Below are 18851 nucleotides of genomic sequence, written 5' to 3'. Positions count from 1 at the left end.
AGGTACTGATTTGATCATCGAAAGTATTTTTATTTTTTTATAACTTCAAATTTTGTTAAGAAGGCTTCTATGTGTTCATTACCAACAAATGACACTGCATAGAAGAAGGCTTAGGAAAGCGTCATCCACAAGCCACTAGAAACCTCTCTGCAGATGCCATCAGTCATCAGACTGTATCAGCACACATTCAACTTCCAATATACTATCTGAGGTAGGCCATATTTCTCCATTTTGTCTATAAGAATCCAGTGAGTTTGTTATGTGTCCTACTGAAATATAGATTTGTCATCCCGGCTCAAACTTATTAACCCTATCAAAAAAGAATATCATATTAGTGTGAAGTAATGTAGAAATAGTAAATCCATCTTGGACCTTGGTGATTAACATTTCTACTTCTACGTATTTATTATGTTTTCAGAAACAAAACACTAAATTAGACATATGTTATTTCATTACCTATGATACCATATTTTTTATTCATGTAATTGGGCATAGCACATTCTGCATCATTAAAATGAAATTTGAGTTCCAGTGTCTTCCCACTCAGTCTTCTAAGGTGACTTTGATCTTCTGAGTTGATTTCGTTAGGCAGTGTGACAACATGTTGCTTTTTATATTCCATGCTTGTTACCTTGACCTCTTGGGCATTTTTAAGATTGACAGTATAATTCTTGGGTTTTGTTCGCATTTCCTATTTGGTTAAGCCGATAGTTTCACTTTCTCCTTAATTGAATTAACCATCACTGTACGTGAATTATCCTCTATTGAAAGTCATCCTTTTGATAGATAAATATAGTAATAGATATTATAGTAATAGATGAATATAGTAATAGATAGATAAATGATAGATAAATGTTTGGCATCTGAGTAATAATCCTGTAAAGCCACAAATCTATTACACAATATTTCCTGGCTTTGAAACTCCATATTATATTCAATAAATTTGGCAGTTTGCTACCACCTTTGATTTCATTGTTTGGCGTTTAATGGTCCTTCTTTGTATGAAATAATGTTTCCTTTCAGTTCTATATTACAGTGTTATCTCTTTTAAAGCATTTAAGGCAACATTAAGTTAATTTGAGCATCCGAATGCCACAACACATGATTGCATTATCACTTACAAAGATAATGACCACTAAAAAGCATAGAAATTGGGGCATGTTTTTCTTTTGACATTGCTTTTAAGGAAACACTCAGATTTCAAGTATGTCATATGTTAGAAATATGTAACTCTGATATTTGAAGAAAACAATAGTTACGGTAATTACTAAGAAGTTCAAGTAACAAATTGTGCCCATATTTCAAAGCATCACAAAATTGAGAATTTTCAACAGTATTTTTCTGTCCTCTATTCCCCATCCACAACCTATAACAGAAGATAAAGTTATTTGATTAGGAAGTAATAAAGGTCATACATCTCTCAAATATTATGAAATGCTTTGTTTAAGATACTTTATATTTTTAACTGCATACCAAATTTCACCACATATTTTTGTACATCTGATGTCCTGTCCCAATTAGTTTTATTTTAAATATCTCTGTAGAGCTATTACCCCTCTGAGAGATACAAAAGGTCACTTTCCTTTTCTAAAACATGGAATTATTCAACAGAGCTTAATAACTGCACTGCTAATGTAATTCTCACTATACCTCTGAGAGAAAATGCTCCTTGAGATAAATTCGGACCGAGTTTCATTTGTAATGTTAATATATTTTGCCTGAGAAAGCCTCAGCTGTGTCATTTCCCCAGAAGCTAGCCAGACCTAATGAGGTTTTGGTACTCGAGTAAAGAAGACACACATTCTCATTTTTTATCCCATTTCAGAAATAAAAATTACATTACCCACTTATAGTATGCCTATTAGTGTCCTTTTAATAATTTTCTGATCCTTGGCATTTATCAAGTAGACCTTGAATTTTGATACAACAAATCTTGATTGACATTTAATGATTCCTTTTCTCATTAATAAAATGAGGTGGCCTACAAAATTTATAGTGATGCGACGTTCAGCTAATGTCATAATCTAAAAAATAAGATAAAATGACCAAAACTGTTTGAGCAAGAGCGATCCCAGTTATTTCTCAAAATAAGAGGGGAAATTAGTTCCTAAATAGTGTGTCCTTAGGGTTACAACTCAGGACTGAATCTTGGTCCTGGAAGGAAATACCAAAATGCAGTTTCAAACCTATTCGGAACATAAATAAATTTTTTCTAAGCAATAGAAGAAAGTAATTATGTAAACTACATCAAGCCATCATCAGAATTATGTAAACTACATCAAAAGCCATTGTCATCATATCAGTAACAGTGTTTTACTTGTTTCACATTCCCATGCTTCATCCCATGCTCGTTTACCCCTGTTTATAATTGCTAGAGTTTAAATCTACTATCAGCCCGTAAATGACACACTTTAAACTGTATAAAATTGAGAGATTTATACATCTATTAATAACCCTCAGTCCCCCTACTAATTTAAGTTCAAATTGCTTAGTCTAGAATTCATGCCCTTCTTACATGGGCCTCAGCCTGGCTTTCCATTCTTATCATTAACTATTTCCTTAAAATCCAGTCAAACATACAGTTGTATAAAGCCATTCCATGTTTTGTTTTGTTTTGTTTTGTTTTTTTACCTCAACACCTTTGTTCATGTGTTTTGTTTTCTACCTGGAATAAACTTCCACTCATCTCCCTCTGTCTATCCTCTAGATTGAGATAAACTATCACCTTCTTTACAATGATTTGCTTTAGTTCTTCAATTGAGTATGAGTATTTAGCTTGTACCCTCTTTATTGAATGAATCATTCATACCTATAAATGATATAAATTATCTTTGAAATTCTAGGGCCTTTCAATATACTTTTCGGCATCTTTGGTCATGTAACACACCACTTTGCATAACATATTGCCCAGTAAAAATGTATAAGAGAGTAAATGAATAAATGGATAGTCTATGATCTTGTATTTATGCTAGCTATTATTCATGAAGGAGCCCCTCATTCTTTTCATGCCTATCTTAAATTTATTACAGGAATAAATTGTTTTCAAAGTCTAAAAAATTAATTTTCCAGTAATATGACACACTGGACACTATAACCAACCTTCCCACTGAAAATAATTAAAAAATATTCCTAAATACATTAATGTGTTAGCAAAAAATAAGTATGCTCAAAACCCATAGGAATCCAGAGAGGTAAGCTGAGCTTTGAATCTGGCTTTCACTTTGAGGATATTTACCCACGAAGGTGAACTTGAGCTTCTATAGTCACTGGTAACAGGAGATAAATCCTGAGAGGCACCTGACCAAGATGACGAATCTAATAGGAGATGCCTTAATAAATCAGGTACCCCAAAGGCCTAAACCCTCAAGGTATGTGTGAACTAGAAATAAATCCAAGGGACAGCAAGGGAAATTGCCTATTATAGAATGTGGCATCAGGTAGAAGGAAACATAAAATCATCCCGTGGACTTCATATCCACATGCTGACCCTCACCTGGGCTTGAAGCCCAATCTCATACTACGTGGGGATATCAAAAGAAACCTCAGGCAAGAAAATTTAATTTCCAATGTTTATGTGTTGTTAGAGTTCCCCAATGTTTGGCATAAACAAATGCAAATAGTCACTGGAGATATAAATTGCCAATACAAGGCTTGAAAATTTTTGAACAGATAAAATTCAAAAAAACATGAACTTACGTTTTTTTAGTTGAACATAATTGAACATAGTTGAAACATAGTTGAAACTCACAAAATGCCTGAGGCAATGAGCCACCTAGAGTGAGAGAAACAACAGACAACAAAGTTAGACACATAAAGACTTCAGATACTGGAATTAGAAGACAAATAATAAATAATAAATGTAAAGGACCCTGAAAATATAAGGGGAAATAACAATATTTTAAAAGGACAAAACTGGTTGAGACAGAGAGAAAGAGAGAGAGAGGGAGAAAGACAGAGAAAAAAAGGAAGGAAAGAAGAAAAAGAGGGATGGAGTGCAAAACTACCTAGAACATTTAGAAATTAAAAATATAATAATTGGAATTAAAAATACAATAGATTCTCCTTTCCCATTCTCTTTCCTTTTCTATTGGCCCAGGCCAATGAGTCAGCCTTTCTTTTTCTTTTTTTTTAATTAGCAGAATTTCTTTACCTGATAGACTAGCTACAAAAACAACTACCACTAATCATACTTAATAATAATAACATTCCCTTTGCGATCAGGACAATGACCAGAATGCTTACTTTATTCAACTTTGTACTAGTGTCTCTAGCCATTACCAAAAGGGAATAAAAGGAAATAAACAGTAGAAAGAATAGAAGGGAAGAAATTAAAATATCATTATTTTCAAGTGGTATGCTTTGTTATGAAAATTCAACAAGATCTATAGATAATTTCTAGAAGAAAAGCATTCAATAAATTTGCAGAGTACAAAATCAGTATGTAAAAAAGTCTATTGCATTTTGTACACCAGCAATATGAGATGGAAATGAATTTTTTTAAAACTAAAATAAAAATTATATTAAATACCCAGAAATAAATTTAATAAAATTATGCAAAACCATTATGGACAAAAATATAAAACTGTAATGAAATACATTTTAAAAAAAAAAAAAAACACCAAATAATCAAGAGCTATACCATGATCATGAACTAAAAGATTCAGTATCATAAAGATTACAATTCTTTAATTGTTACGTAAATTCAATGCAGTATCAATAAAAGTCCCATCAGGTGTGTGTGTGTGTGTGTGTGTGTGTGTGTGTGTGTGTGTGTGTGAATTAACATGTTGAGTCTAAAATTAAAATTTAAGTTCAAGGATCAAAGTTGTCAAGACACCATTCTATTGAAGTAGAAAAACCATAAGGTTTGAGAACTTGCCCCCACTAGATATCAAAATTTATTACAAAGTTATAGAAATTAAAATCAGGTAGTGTTGACACAGACTGGCAATTAAAGACATTAAATAAAATAAAGAGCTTAGAAATGGACCCACACATTTTTCGCTTGATATATAACCAAGATGGTATTAAAAATTTGTGAAAGATAAATAGATTTTTCAATAGATGGTGATGGGACAATAAGGGGAAAATATGATATTGTATCTGATACCATAAATAACCATCAATTTCAATTGAATTAAATATCTATATGTGACTGTTAAACTATAATTAGAATGCAATATAGGAAAATAATTTCAAGGCATTACTGTACAGAAAAATTTCTTAAATAAAATGTACAAACATAAAGGAAATGATTGATAGAATTGACTACATAAAAATTAACTTCTCTTCCTCAGAAGACAGCATAAAAAGATTAAGGACAAACAAACAAATAAAAAGACACAATCTGGAAGGAGATATTCCTGAGAGAAGGATTTATTCCCAGAATATATAAAGAATTCTTATGAAACAATAAGAATGAAGAAACTAACAAAGTTTATTAAAAAGTCCCTCCAACAGACTTATTAACTACTATATAGAAATACTTCCTAAATCTCTACCTCAGTGTCCAATAGCCACATCAATTATAATAAATTTAACATTAAAATAATCTTATTTTTTTCTAAGATCAGAGTCATCCATGCTCAAAAGTTATAGTCATGCTTGTCACTTACCTTAGTTTGCTTTCCATATTCAATTATTTACTAAATACATTCAGTTCTTCCTCTGCAAATTTTCTCACTTTTTGTCCTTTCCATTACCATGTCACTTTTATAATTCAGAACTTCACTTGCTTGAACTTGTGATAAACTCCTAACTGATCTCTCTGCCTCAACAGTTCTCTTTTACACCCTTCCTGCTTCCTGCTTACCAGGTTAATCTACCTTAACCACACTTTATTTTTCAATAAAAGCACATTTAGTCATAACCATGTAATAAAATGTGAATTTGATCTAAGAGTGGAGAGTGGTTGTTTGATTATACAATTCATGGAATTTGATATATGACAGAGTTAGTACCCCAGTTTGGTGGAGAATGTATGAATTCTAACTGGTTAACCAATTGAAAAAAGTAAAATTATTTTCCTATAGCACACCATATATACTAAGAAAATCATGTATATAAAAAAAAAGAAACATTTTTGAAGAAGAGGTAAGAGAATTATCTTTACAACCTTAGGTTAGAAAGTGTTTTAACTAAGATACATGTCAAATTATATAAGAAAAGATGATGAATTTGACTACATTAAAATTTAACACTTGTGCTTAAAAAACAAATCCATTTTAAAAATGAAAGATAAATCATAAAATGAAAGAAAAGATTTGCATCACAAACTACTGTCAAATGATTAATATTCAGAAGATATGTTTAAAAAAAAAAAAGCACTTGTCCAAACCAATGATAAAAAAACAAATAATCTAATGGAAAATAGGTGAAGGTCCTGGAAAGTAATAGAGGTGAAAACATGAATTACCAAAAAACATCAGAAAGGATACTTAATTTCATTAGTACTCAAGGGTATACAAATTAAAACTATACTGAGCTACCAGTCTGGCAAAAATTAAAAGTGACAATAACAAGTGTAAGATACAAGATGTGATCAAAACATATAGAGAATATTTAAATAAAAAAATTATTACAGTAAAAGACACATTACCATCAATCACCCGCAAAATATTCCCCCTTGCTTCAAACACACTTATCCCATCGTTCTTGCCACTTCCTTGAGCAGTTCCGTAAGTCCTTTTTCATGAGTGTCTTTACTTCATCCTCTATCATGACAATACCCTGTGTCACACATCACTTCTGGTATGGCAATTTCTGTCAAATAAAAACATTACGATGTGTCCTCACCCACCTTATTCACTGGATCTGGCACCATGTAACTTCTGGCTCTTCCCCAAAGTCAAAATGATTCAGGACATCGAAGCAGCCACAACAATGCAACTAAAGACACTCAATAAAGAGGACTTCCAGAACTGCTTCAGAAAGTGGCAAGAACTATGGGATAAGTGTATTTGAAGCAAGGGGGAGTATATTTTGAGGGGGATTGGTGGAAATGTGTCTTTTACTGTAATACATGTATTTTTTAATTTAAACATTCACCGTATTGTTTGATTACACCTCACATGGTTATGGAACAAATGAAAACTTTTACATGGCTGTTGGGAGTATAAGTTGATACAACATTCACTCTGGAAAAACACTATCCCATTATCTAATAAAATTAATGCACTCACCCTATAACCCAACAATTATACTCCCAAGAATATATGTCTCCTACAGAAACACTTGCGTATGTGCAGCATGATACTTGAAAAAGAATGTTCACACCAATATTTGTTGGTTACAACAACAACATAAAGGAAACAACAAAGTGTCTGTCAATAATACAAAGGATAAACAAATTGTGGTATATACATACAGTGGAATTTCACATACAACAGCAAAAATTAAAGACTTCCAGCTACACAAAACAACATGGATGAATCCCAAGGACATAATATTAAACAAAAAATCTGGATATAGAAAATACATATAATATGATTCAATTCATATAACAAAGCACAAAATCATGTACTACCTACATAAAATTGTGTTCATTTATCAATATTGTTGGTTGTTCACAATTTCAAGGCAAGCAATCTATTTATCTAGAAATTTCAAAATAATTTAATACATTATGACTTTCCTGGGAGCCATAGAGCTTTCATTAATCCATTTTCAGAAACTGATCAGATATGAATTAGAAAGAAAGATAAAAAGAATGAGAGTGTGAATGCCAGAGTGAGAGGTACACATATTTTTCTCTGATGCCAAAATCAATACATTTCAACATTTCAGTATTTCACCTTCCTTCCTTTTACCTCTTTTTTAGAGTTCAAGTAAGCAACCTTTTATTCTACATTATATGGCTTTATAAAATGCTTACAATATCAACCAGAGGAGATAATAATCGGTTATATTCATGTCAGCATTACAATGTAAAACAACAAACCGTATCCAAAGACCTAATTTCTGGTTCCAGTTCCACAATTAGTTACGTGACCTTCATCAAGTCATTTAACTTCACTGGGCTTCAGCTTTCTCTTCTGTTAAAATGGAGATAATCCTAACAATTGTCACCCTAATAAACTTTAATTTAAAAAAGTGGGGACAATCATGCCTGCCTCCGAGTATCCTTCTAAATATTAAAATAATAAACATTAAAAAAAAGTGCCTGTGTGATGCCCAACATATGATTGACATTCAACAAATATCAGTTCCCTACCTCCATCATTAGGCTACTTGATCATCTGAATCATTTAAAAATAAGAATGGGCTTGGGGGACAAAATTGGACCTCAGAAGACAAGTAGCTGCTTAATTTGCTTTCATTGCATAATTACGAGGTCACCAAGTCTGTTGAAAATATATTTATAAGTCGGTTGCAATAAAAAAGAGGTCATGGTCATTCTAACTTATGTTTTCTTTTCTTTAGCTAACATCACCATATATTCAATAATCACGCTAGTTCATTCCCCCCTCTTATTTTTTATAAGAGCCCCTGCCTATTTGATAACAATCATCACGTCCTGTCACTTGTTTCCTGTTCGTTTACATCGTTTTCTCATGACCCAGATCCCAAGTTCCAATCCCACCCTCCTTTAGGTCATAACATACTGCTTAGCATGTTTTTTTTATGCAAAGAATTAACCTGTTAGACCCAATTTCCTACACTGCTTTAGGCCCAACCTCTTCTGGGGCTTCAGCTGTTGAACATAAAGGTCTGTCTGCAACCACTACCAGAGATCAGGACACCTAGAATTTGAAACCAGAAAACATGTTATCTGATACATACATCATAATTTATACATTATTTTTAGGGCTTAAATGGGCCCCTAATTTCTAAACAACTATCTCACAGTGGTGCTTTGTACACAACCTATTATTCAAACACAATGAGTTAAAAAGACTACTTGCCTTAATTCATTTTCTATATCCGTGCGTGGGAATTGTTCATGCTCTTTTTATTTTCACAGTGCCTAATACAATGATATGTACCAAGCTGATCATCAATAAATATTGTTGAGTGTCAGATTCTTTGAGAGTCTTATTAAGGAATATGACAGAGACAATAGGAAGGTTACATTTCCCAATCCTTTGTGGGCTAGGTCAGGCCATGAACTAGTTTTGGCCAAAGAAATATGGGTGGTGATATACCTCACTCTCTGGCCTGACCCCTAAAACATCCCATGTAGTCCTCAACACTCTTTGAGGGAACCCATTCAAGAATCTGGGGACAATGGGCACTGTGTGATGTGCCATGAGTAATAAAGCCCTCAGTCTCTGACTCAGGAGTTTCATGTCTTCTGCCAGCATCCATGAAACTGTGACAGGCTAACTTACTAGCTTGAAGGCAGGGTAAAATCTCAGACCCTAGACAATTCTTAACAATATGATGTAAAAGTCCACTCCACAGTCATCCGTCCTTTCATAAGCGACAGAAATACAAAAATAACTAGCCAATGCTTAGAAATCTAAATTAAAAAATGTGTTAGAACCTAAAAAAAAAACAAAAAACGTGCAGTCCAGAGAGGAGGAGAATAGAAAAAGCCCACACCTTACTGTTCAGGGAGTGTGTAAGAAATAGAAATGACAAGGAAATGGAGAAATAAGATCAAATGCCTATACTCCCCCTTTCCCTCTCAGGGTGGAATACCTAGAGAGAGTTGGGAGAATGAAGACCCTGTAGACGTATCCAGATGGGTAAAGGGGATCCCAAGAATGTCAACTGGGAGGCAGGAGAGGCTAACGCAATGCTTCCCCAGGACAGTGGATGCTGTGGCGTGGCCCCCAGGTCCTCCTTCCTTCAAGACTAAAGCACTCATTTCCCCAGCTCGTGGGTGTGTGGATATCTGACAGTCCACAGCTAAATATTTCTCCAGGAACTGCTCTCAGCAAAAGAGAGTCTCATTGCCCGAGGGAATTCCACCCTTTGGGGCAGGGAGTAACTCTTATCCAGTGATTGGTCGATACAGGGTTTTACATACCCAGCACTCTTGCCTTAATTTGGGACAACTTTGGGGTTCATTCCAGCTTCAGAATTTCCCCATAGGGTCAGCTGAGCCTTCGCTGCATTCCATCACAGTTCAATCCTGCTTTCATCATTCCTCCACAGATGTAGATTCTGGGAGCCTTTCTCAAATTCCTACATGCAAATCTCCATCTCAGAGTCTGTCTCCTGGCAATCTTATGAGCAACACCCAAGGGTAGCTTGGAAGACTTAATGCCCTAGTTAGAGTACCACATACAGCCTCACCCAGCATGATGCAGATGCAATAACGCTGCATTGATGAGAGACAGATGAGCCTGAAGCAGCGCTCCTGTCCTCCTATAGCCCACACAAAGGATGCAGGGGACCCACACACTCCCGAATGCCCCGATAAAGGGGCATGAAGTTCTGGGAGAGCTGAAGGATCGGCAAAAAACCTGGAGCTGGGGTTGGGATGCCTCAATATGTGGAGATTTCACCTCTAGAAATATATGTCTGGAACCAGGGTATATACTCGCATAGTGTCCAAATGACCACACAGGCATTTCAGTGGATACTAGGCCAGGAAGAAAACCAGCAGAGCTACTCTAACAGCAGAGATCAGCTAAAACCCAGAGGCCCCTCTATGCTCCTATGGTCATGCAGTCACATAAGCCTCATCCCCAAACACACCCAGATACTATTTTGGAAAGGTATAGAGCAAGGGAAATAAATTTAAAATTTAAGAATCTGAGTCATTCAGAAGAGAATATTTAAGCCAGAAGATATTGTATACTGACCAATTGAAAGTCTATGTCTCATTCCCTCCTCTCCAACTTCTGCTATCAGAAGGTATAGCAAACTTTAAGGCTACCTTTCATTGGCACACTGTATTAGTCAATGTGCAACCATTGGTAAATATAGGTCCATAGCAATTCCATAAGAAAAATTCTAGTTTTTAAACCCTAACATCTGTGAATGTTTTAGCTACAAAGTCCTAAAACCTACATGGGTAATTTGAAACTCCTCTGATCCAATAATGAGAATTTTAAATCGACCAGATTGTCAACTCCTGGAAAACGGCAACAGAGCTTTATTTATCTTTGAATCCCACCCCACCCCCCAGTGACGAGCATAGCATATAATGAATAAATAATTGAATACAATTTACTTTCAGTCTGTTACTGATCATTTTGGAACTTACAGCTCCACTCTGTGTCTTTAAGTCTTTTGATTTTCAAAACCTTTTGATAATATGAAAGTATCCTCAGAAGGGTCGTTTCTTTAGCTCCTATTTTAAAATATCTTGTCAGAATTAGCTTAGGACTGGGAGTAAGAGAAGAGTGCAGAATTCTGGGAAAGAAGAAATAGAACTGGAGGGGAAAAAATTGACAGGCCAAACAAATTGCTTCACAATTTTGTCTTGGGCCAGACTTGAAAAAAGTGAGCAAGCATAGTAATTTTACTCCTGAAGGGTATTTTATACTATAATAGCTGAAGTAGTAAAAATAGTATGATTGAGAACTAGCAAAAGGAAAACAGTATATCCTCAATGATTCTGTCCTATTTCAAACATTACACACTTGTTTAAGTATTTGTAGTAAACAGAATAATGCACCCCACCAGAAGGATGCCCCTGTCCTAATCCCCAGAACCTGTGGACGTTACTTTACTGCCAAAGGGACTTTGCAGCTGTGATTAAGTTAAGGATCTTGGTCTGGGAGACTATTAAGGATTATTCAGGGTGGGCCCAATGTAATCATGAGGGACCTTAAAGGTGGGAGAGTCAGAAGTGCCAGTGTGAGAATGATGTGATGTAAGAAAGACTGGACATGCCGTTGCAGGCTTTGAAGATAGAAAGGGGATGTGGGAGAACCCCAGAAACTAGAAAAAGCAACAGAACGGCTGCTCCCCTGGGGACTCCAGAAAAGAATACGGCCCTGCCAACACCTTGACTTTAGTCTAGGGAGAACCATTATAGGTTTGTGTTGTTTAAGTCACTAAATTTCAGGTAATTTGTTTCAGCAGCGAAAGGAAACTAATACATTAGTGTTCCCTGTATTTTTTTTTAAAACATAATCTTTGGGGAGGGAAACAAGGCTGAAGTCATCAACATATTTGTTTAATCACTTGAGAAAAGGTGTTTGAAATAGGTCTTCAGACTGACAGGTTATCACTTGTTCCTCTGTCAGGAGCAAATCTGACTGAGAAGCGATGGCGGAACTCCACAGAGAAGACAAGAGGCACTGAAATGGAGGACCCTAAGGACTTTCTACATTTCCCTTTCTCTAAAAGACTTTTAAAATGTGAATGGTGAAAAAGAAACAGCGCAGTAAATAGTCAAGCCGGTGGGATAATGAAAAAAAAAATCAATCATCAAAACAGCTTCATCTCCAGGATGACTTCAGTAATTTAGTAAATAATGGCCTGTCCTAGGTATGTTTCTTGACTTTTGGAAAACACATGCAATCTTACATTTCAGAAGAAGAAAAGAGGCAGATGATAACTAATTATTTATTGACTAAATATTCTATAAATATTACATCTGAGGCTAAGCTAGAAATAATCAGAAAATTATGAATGTATCCATTTTTTTCTTTGTATTTATTTAGCATTTTTCAATTAAAATGAAAGCTACAAAAGAAATCAAATTGTTAATATGGTTGTCTTTAGGTGAGTGGTCTAGAGAGTTATTTTTATTTCTACTTTTTTTATATTTTTCTAATTTTATATAATGAATGTGTATCACTTTTAAATTTGACAAATTAGTAGACCTTAAAATATTAGTGAGAAAAGAGGTGTGTTTTTTTAATATAGTGAATCTTAACAATTGAAAAGGTAAAGCTACCCCTTAATTATCAGGAGGCAATTTTGCATTGTATCAGTGACCTGTGAAAGTTCTCTGTAGCAATTATACTTTTTAAAATACACCTGTGAAAAGGGAGACCAAGTAGACCACCTTCTTTAGGAGACAGTCATTCTGCTCTGTCTTCTGGGAAATTTGCCCCATCTTTCCTAGTGACCAAAGAAATTGTAGATTATTTAAGCCTGTAGATAGTCCACAAACATGAAAATGCAATACTGAAAATACAATATTCTTGAATTTGTACTGACCGAAAGGGGGTGATCAAAAGCAACTGTTTGAGGAGTATAATCAACAATGTTGTAAAGATTATGTAAGGTGCCAGATGGGCACTGGACTTATTCGGGAGACCACTTCACAGACTGTGTAGATGCCTGACCACTGCACTATACCTGAAGCTGAATAATATTGATTGTCAACTATAGTTAAATATATATACACACAGTTATATAGTTATATATATACACACACAGAGTACAGCATAGGGAATATAGTCAAGGCATAGTAACAGCTATATATGATGTTAGACGGGTAGTAGATTGAAGGGGGGGATTATCACATTGTGAGGGGTGTAAATGTCTATTACATTGTTCTGTACACCTGAAACTAATTTTAAAAAAAGGAACTTAAACTTTATCTGCAGTGTTTTTATTTTTAGAGCAGGAGTGGACTAATTTTTCCCATAAAGGGGCAGATAGTAAATATTTTAAGTTTGATGGTTTGAGAGGATCACAAACATGCATGCAGCAGTTACTACAATGGATTGCAATTTTTTGTTTTTGTATATTATAGGATTGTCTCATTGTTTTCTACCCATAAATCATATGTGTGAGAGAGAGAATAACATGCATGAATACAAATGTGTAAAATCAAAGCGGCCTTAAGTCTTCAAGTACACACCAGAAAAATCTCATGGATTTTGGCCCAAATGACGTTTAATAAAGGAGTCTCAGACTAGAATACTGGATTCTGGTTCTACCTGTGCTCCCAACAAACTTAAACTGGGGTGTCCTAAGTGTCTTTCTGTGTAAAGTGAGCCAAAGCATTCTGCTTCCATCATCCCTAGCCTCCAGAGAACAGCCACTATAGTCATGCAGTTATTTTATGGACGCTGGAGCTCTTCTCACTAATACATTTCTCAATGCCTTAGTGAAGGGAGTCATGGCTGGGCCCTGCCTGGTGTTATAGTGGAGAGGGTGGGGCAGTATGAGACTGCATATGATTAATCCACTCCAAAGTTCCCTCCACCCTAAACCTTTGAATTCCTTCCTCAACATTACGCCCAGAAGTTCTGGCATCTCAACCTCATTGAATGTAAACAACCATTGAGTCCATGTTTCAACCAACCAAGCAAACTATTACAGCCACTTCCAGCTGCTTGAGCTAATATATTAAATCCAGACTTCCTGTGAACTCATCTCAATAAATTTAGCCTAATCGAATGTTATACTCCATCTATCTTAATCTAATAACCAGAAAATCCATTCCCACATAAATTCACCAGGTTTCTGCCCATATGTAAAAGCAAAACTTTACAATTCTTTTGACACCAGCTATACCCTCCTGAGTCATACCTTGTATTTGTTCTGACTTGAGTTATAGAGGCCATAAGAGTTGGTATTGGGGGGTCTTGTCAAGGCTACACATCTCTTTTTAAGGCAATTGCCTTAGGTGAGGTTACTACAGGATCGTGGAGTAAGGGAAAGCCAGCCTCCTCAGATACAGCAAGAGGAGTTGATTTTACTGGCAAAGGAAACTCAGAAACACTCAGAGGTTCAAGACTCAGCTTTGTCTGAGTTCACACAGATACTCCATTCCAGGTCTCACTCTTTCTCAATCAATGTCCTAACTTTCACATAAGAGATCAGTAGGTTATAAATCCAACTTGTGTTATAATTCTGCATTCTACGCAATTAAATTATGGACCCATCTGCAGCAAAGTCAGCTCTGTGGATGCAGAAAATAAAGAGATCATTGTAGGGCTGCTACAGAAACTCTCTAATTTTCCAGAATGTCTTTACCTAAGAATTTAAAGGCCTGAATTTCTCTCAGTAAGCTCACCAGTGCATTCAAAAGAAGTTTATCCTACCTTCCAGCTTTTGTAGTTTTCTTTACTACCAAAAAGATATGTATGACAGCTACTTGGTCTCCAAGATGTACGCTTTAGCAAACATTTCATCACACTCAACCAGAGAAGATCATTTAATTAATCATGATACCAATACATTACATGGATTATTCATAACTTAATTTCTATTGTCAAGAAGTTAAGCAGTGTATTCAAGGCCAAGAGCATAATTGATCCAATTCTAGAATTGGTTCAACATATCCCAGGATCTGTTTCCTGGGGTCCCTCCTAGTACTACGTGTTAGGACCTAGTCAGGAAAACAGATACCAAAGTAAATATTTCAAGAGGGAATTAAATATAAGGAACTGTTTACACAGGTGTTGGTAAGCTGAAAGAGCAAAATAGAAACACTGAGGTAACCCAGAGACAGTAAGTGCAGGTACCACCTGGAAGAAGCTGGAGACCAGAACAAAATGCTGATGTGCCTTACTAACAGGAATAACAAGTAAACAGAATAAAAAAAAAAACAAATCCCTTCTCTCCTCCTCCTAATTTCCAGTTTCCGTGTAGGGCCGGCTACTTGCTGGACCTAACAGGCAAACCATTCTGAGAAATGTAGTTCAGAAAAGTCCCAGCTACATCATCACAGAGCAGACCAGAGAAAGGTAAATTTGGAGTGAAATGACAATAGCTAAATAATTGGTGCACTGCCATCTCCCAAGAGTAGACTCATATTAATCAACTCAGGAGACTGAAGCGTTAAAAAAAGCAAAGGCCAACTTTGTATTATACAATAAAAAATAATTGTCATAGAACCAGAATACCTAACGTCAATAGGATCAGCGCACGCACTCGCTGGAGGCAGACCTCCATGGGGGTCAACAAAAGAGGTTTCGATCCTCAGTTCTGACCCAGCCTTTACACCTTGAGCTTTCGATACTTGTAAATACTGAAACCCTCCATAACACGGGTGTCAAAATCCTGACTTCATCTTCTCATTTTTAATTAGTCCACCTAGACCACCACCTGAGCTTTTGCCTTATAAAACCGGGGAAATTAAGTCAACTACTCCGTTGATTCTTCAGGTTCCTTGGAAATCTCTCCTTCTAGTTAAACAGAAAAAATCAATTAGGTTCCCAAATTATTTGGCCTACAAACCAGGACTCTTCCTGGCTACAAATGACAGAAACCTAACTCAAATTGGCTTCCACAACAAGGAGAATTCATTAGTTCATGCAAATCAGTCACTATGTATATATCTGGTATACCTGCGTTCGGTTATTCAGGGTGGGGGAGATACAGTGAAACGCTCTGTTCTGGCCTGTTGCTGAAATCAGGTACCTGTGCTTCATGATTAATGGTCTGCCTGTGACCACATTAAAAGGATCTTCTATCTTCTCTGCTCCAGTTACCTCCTCTTTCACCTATGCTCAAATAAAACATATACCCACTAGACCCTCAAGATGGTTGAAGCAGTTCTTATTCAATGGTTCAAGTGCAAAGTGCCAAATGTAGAGAACTAGGGAGTGAGGATATGGGACTGGTCACAGAGCCTCCAACGTAACTATTTCATTCCTTTGCACTACACGAAAGAGGGAGGCTCCTCCCGACTGGAGCCTCTGGAGAAAGCAGGCCAAACACAGGGCTCTGCCTTCCCGAGCTGTCTCCCTTCTCTCCACCAATTCCTCCAGTCCTCTCCTCTTCTATCTCTTCACCCTAATTTTGTCACCACTTTCCTCCCGGTTCTGAAAAGGTGCTTCCCCTCTCTTCTTATTCCTTACAAACTTGAACATAGCAGCTTTTCTCCACCTGGCTCCATTGGCTCTGCTAGGGAAGGAGTGAACACAGGGCTCAGGGTCTGTCCGCTCCCTTAGAAGTAGGGTTAGAAAAAGGTGTGAACTTGAGCTCTGTGGGCGGAAGAGAAAGAATTGGGAGAAGATCTAAAATCTAAAATTAAGGAATCATAATGATTGCTAACATTTATATAGCATTTATTATATGTCAGGCACTGTTGTGTGTTATAAATGCCAGTTCACTTAATCTGCATAAAAAAACTCATCATCATATATCCTGGGGCCCCTACTTACTAACTATGGGACAGGCACGAGACCCCTCACCTTGCTGAACGTCATCTTAAAATGGGGATAATAGAAGTATCTACCCATGGTTCATGGGATTGTTGTGAGAATTAAATAAGAAAATACATAAAGCACCCTGGCACAGAGTAAGCACAACAGAAATCATTACCATTAAAAAAAAAAAGCTTATCAGACATATCTTACACTGGCTGATTAATTTCCTTTCTAAATCCCCACCTATACCACATGAATGATTCTTATGACTCTCCACAAGTTCCCAACATTTCTCTTGGAGTTTTGAGTCTCCCAACAGGGGAGATGGTAAGGGGTCTTCTTGGGGACACAGTAGCTCTCCTTGATCTCCCTCTGATTTTCTTTGTAATCCAGTCCGAGGGATATTTTCCTTGCATCACAACTTTTCTCCAATCTTTAAATTTTTTACTAACTTCTTCCCTATTTCCCCAAAGACCTAAACTTTTGAAACTCAAAAGACAGATTCCCTTGGCTCTGCTCTACACTCTTCCCCTCTGAAGCTAGGAGCATAGCATAAAATAGTGTCCCTTGGTACTCAAAGTGTGGTCCTAAGACCAACAGCGTCGGAATCACCTGGGAGCTTGTTAGACAGGTGGGCTCTAAAAAAAGAAAAAAATCTATGCAATAAAGCAATATGCATTGGAGACTCTGAGAAAAAAATCTAACCATAATCAATTAAAGCTAAATATTGAGGTGAGGGAGAAAATTGTTTTGAATTAATATCTGTGATGGTTAATCTTATATGTTAACTTGGAGGGTGTTTTTGGATGTGATTAACATTTAAACTGAGTAAAGCAGATTTCCCTCCATAATGGGCCTCATTCAATCAACTGAAGGCCTGAATAGAACAAAAAGACTGGCCTCCCAAGCAAGAAGGAATCTTCTGACAGAGTAGATTTAAAATTCACTTGCCCCATGGGCTCTCCTGGGTCTCTAGCCTACCAGCCCACAGATTATGGATTTGCCAGTCTCCATAATCAGATGAGCAAAATCCTTATAATAAGTATCTCTCTCTCTCTCTCTCTCTCTCTCTCTCTCTCTCTCTCTCTCTCTCTCCATATATATATATATATATATATATATATATATATATATATATATGCGCACACACAGACACACACACACAGAGGGCGCCAAAAAATGTAATTGTAATAATATATACCAATAACAAAACATGAAAACAAGTCATGTGTATTTTTGGCACCCCCGGGGTGCGTGTGTGTGTGTGTGTGTGTGTGTGTGTGATAAAAGCAATACAGAAAGACAAAAGGGAGAGGAACACAGATCAAAGTGGGTCCAAAATATTGCCTATTTTCAGACTTCTGTTGCTTAAACAGTTTTAGAATTTCTACTTGAAAACATCTCTTTTCAAACTTCATCTAGATATAGAAGAGAAAACACATCTGCCACTCTCCCTACTTTATACGAACCTCTTTCTTCTTCTCCCCAAGGAAAGAGGAATTGCTAGCAGATTGATAAGACTCAAAACATTCGTTTGGCCACACTTGAAAGTACAGAAATTCGCTGTGCATTTAAAGTGCATAAGGCACACACAGATTCTCTCTTGGCCTTCCTCCTTGGGGCTGGGTGTGTAAATAAACCTGGAATTGGCACCAAGGAAAGGCAGGCCTTGCCAGGTGTCAGGGAGCTGGTCATTGCTTCTCACTACCATAATCTGTGGCTGCCCAGAGGGTAGTGACGTGACAAAACTAGACTGGTGTTGGGAGCAGCAGGCGGGAGTCCCTGCTTAGGTTTACATGAATGCTTTTAAAATAAATACTGATAAATTAAAGTACAAAGGCAACCCTTTGAGAAACACAGGTCTAAGATGTGTACATCAGATAAATTGACCTG

General features: G+C 36.4%; 1 long non-coding RNA gene across 1 annotated transcript in view; it reads right to left on the bottom strand.

Moving 5' to 3' along the window:
- Positions 1–367: 367 nt before the first annotated feature.
- LOC109457094 (uncharacterized) overlaps positions 368–18851 on the bottom strand; it is a 30359-nt gene continuing 11875 nt past the window's right edge. The window contains exons 2-3 of the long non-coding RNA XR_002138958.3: positions 3697–3772; positions 368–1366 (exon numbers count right to left, since the gene is read on the bottom strand). This is a non-coding gene — a long non-coding RNA (uncharacterized LOC109457094). The remainder of the gene's footprint in view (positions 1367–3696; positions 3773–18851) is intronic.

The sequence above is a fragment of the Rhinolophus sinicus genome, chromosome 4, assembly GCF_057876585.1.
Source record: "Rhinolophus sinicus isolate RSI-liver-muscle chromosome 4, RSI-T2T, whole genome shotgun sequence".
Classification (NCBI taxonomy): Eukaryota; Metazoa; Chordata; class Mammalia; order Chiroptera; family Rhinolophidae; genus Rhinolophus; species Rhinolophus sinicus.
The sequence above is the reverse complement of the archived record's forward strand: the minus strand, read 5'-3'. Positions and strand labels throughout refer to the sequence as shown.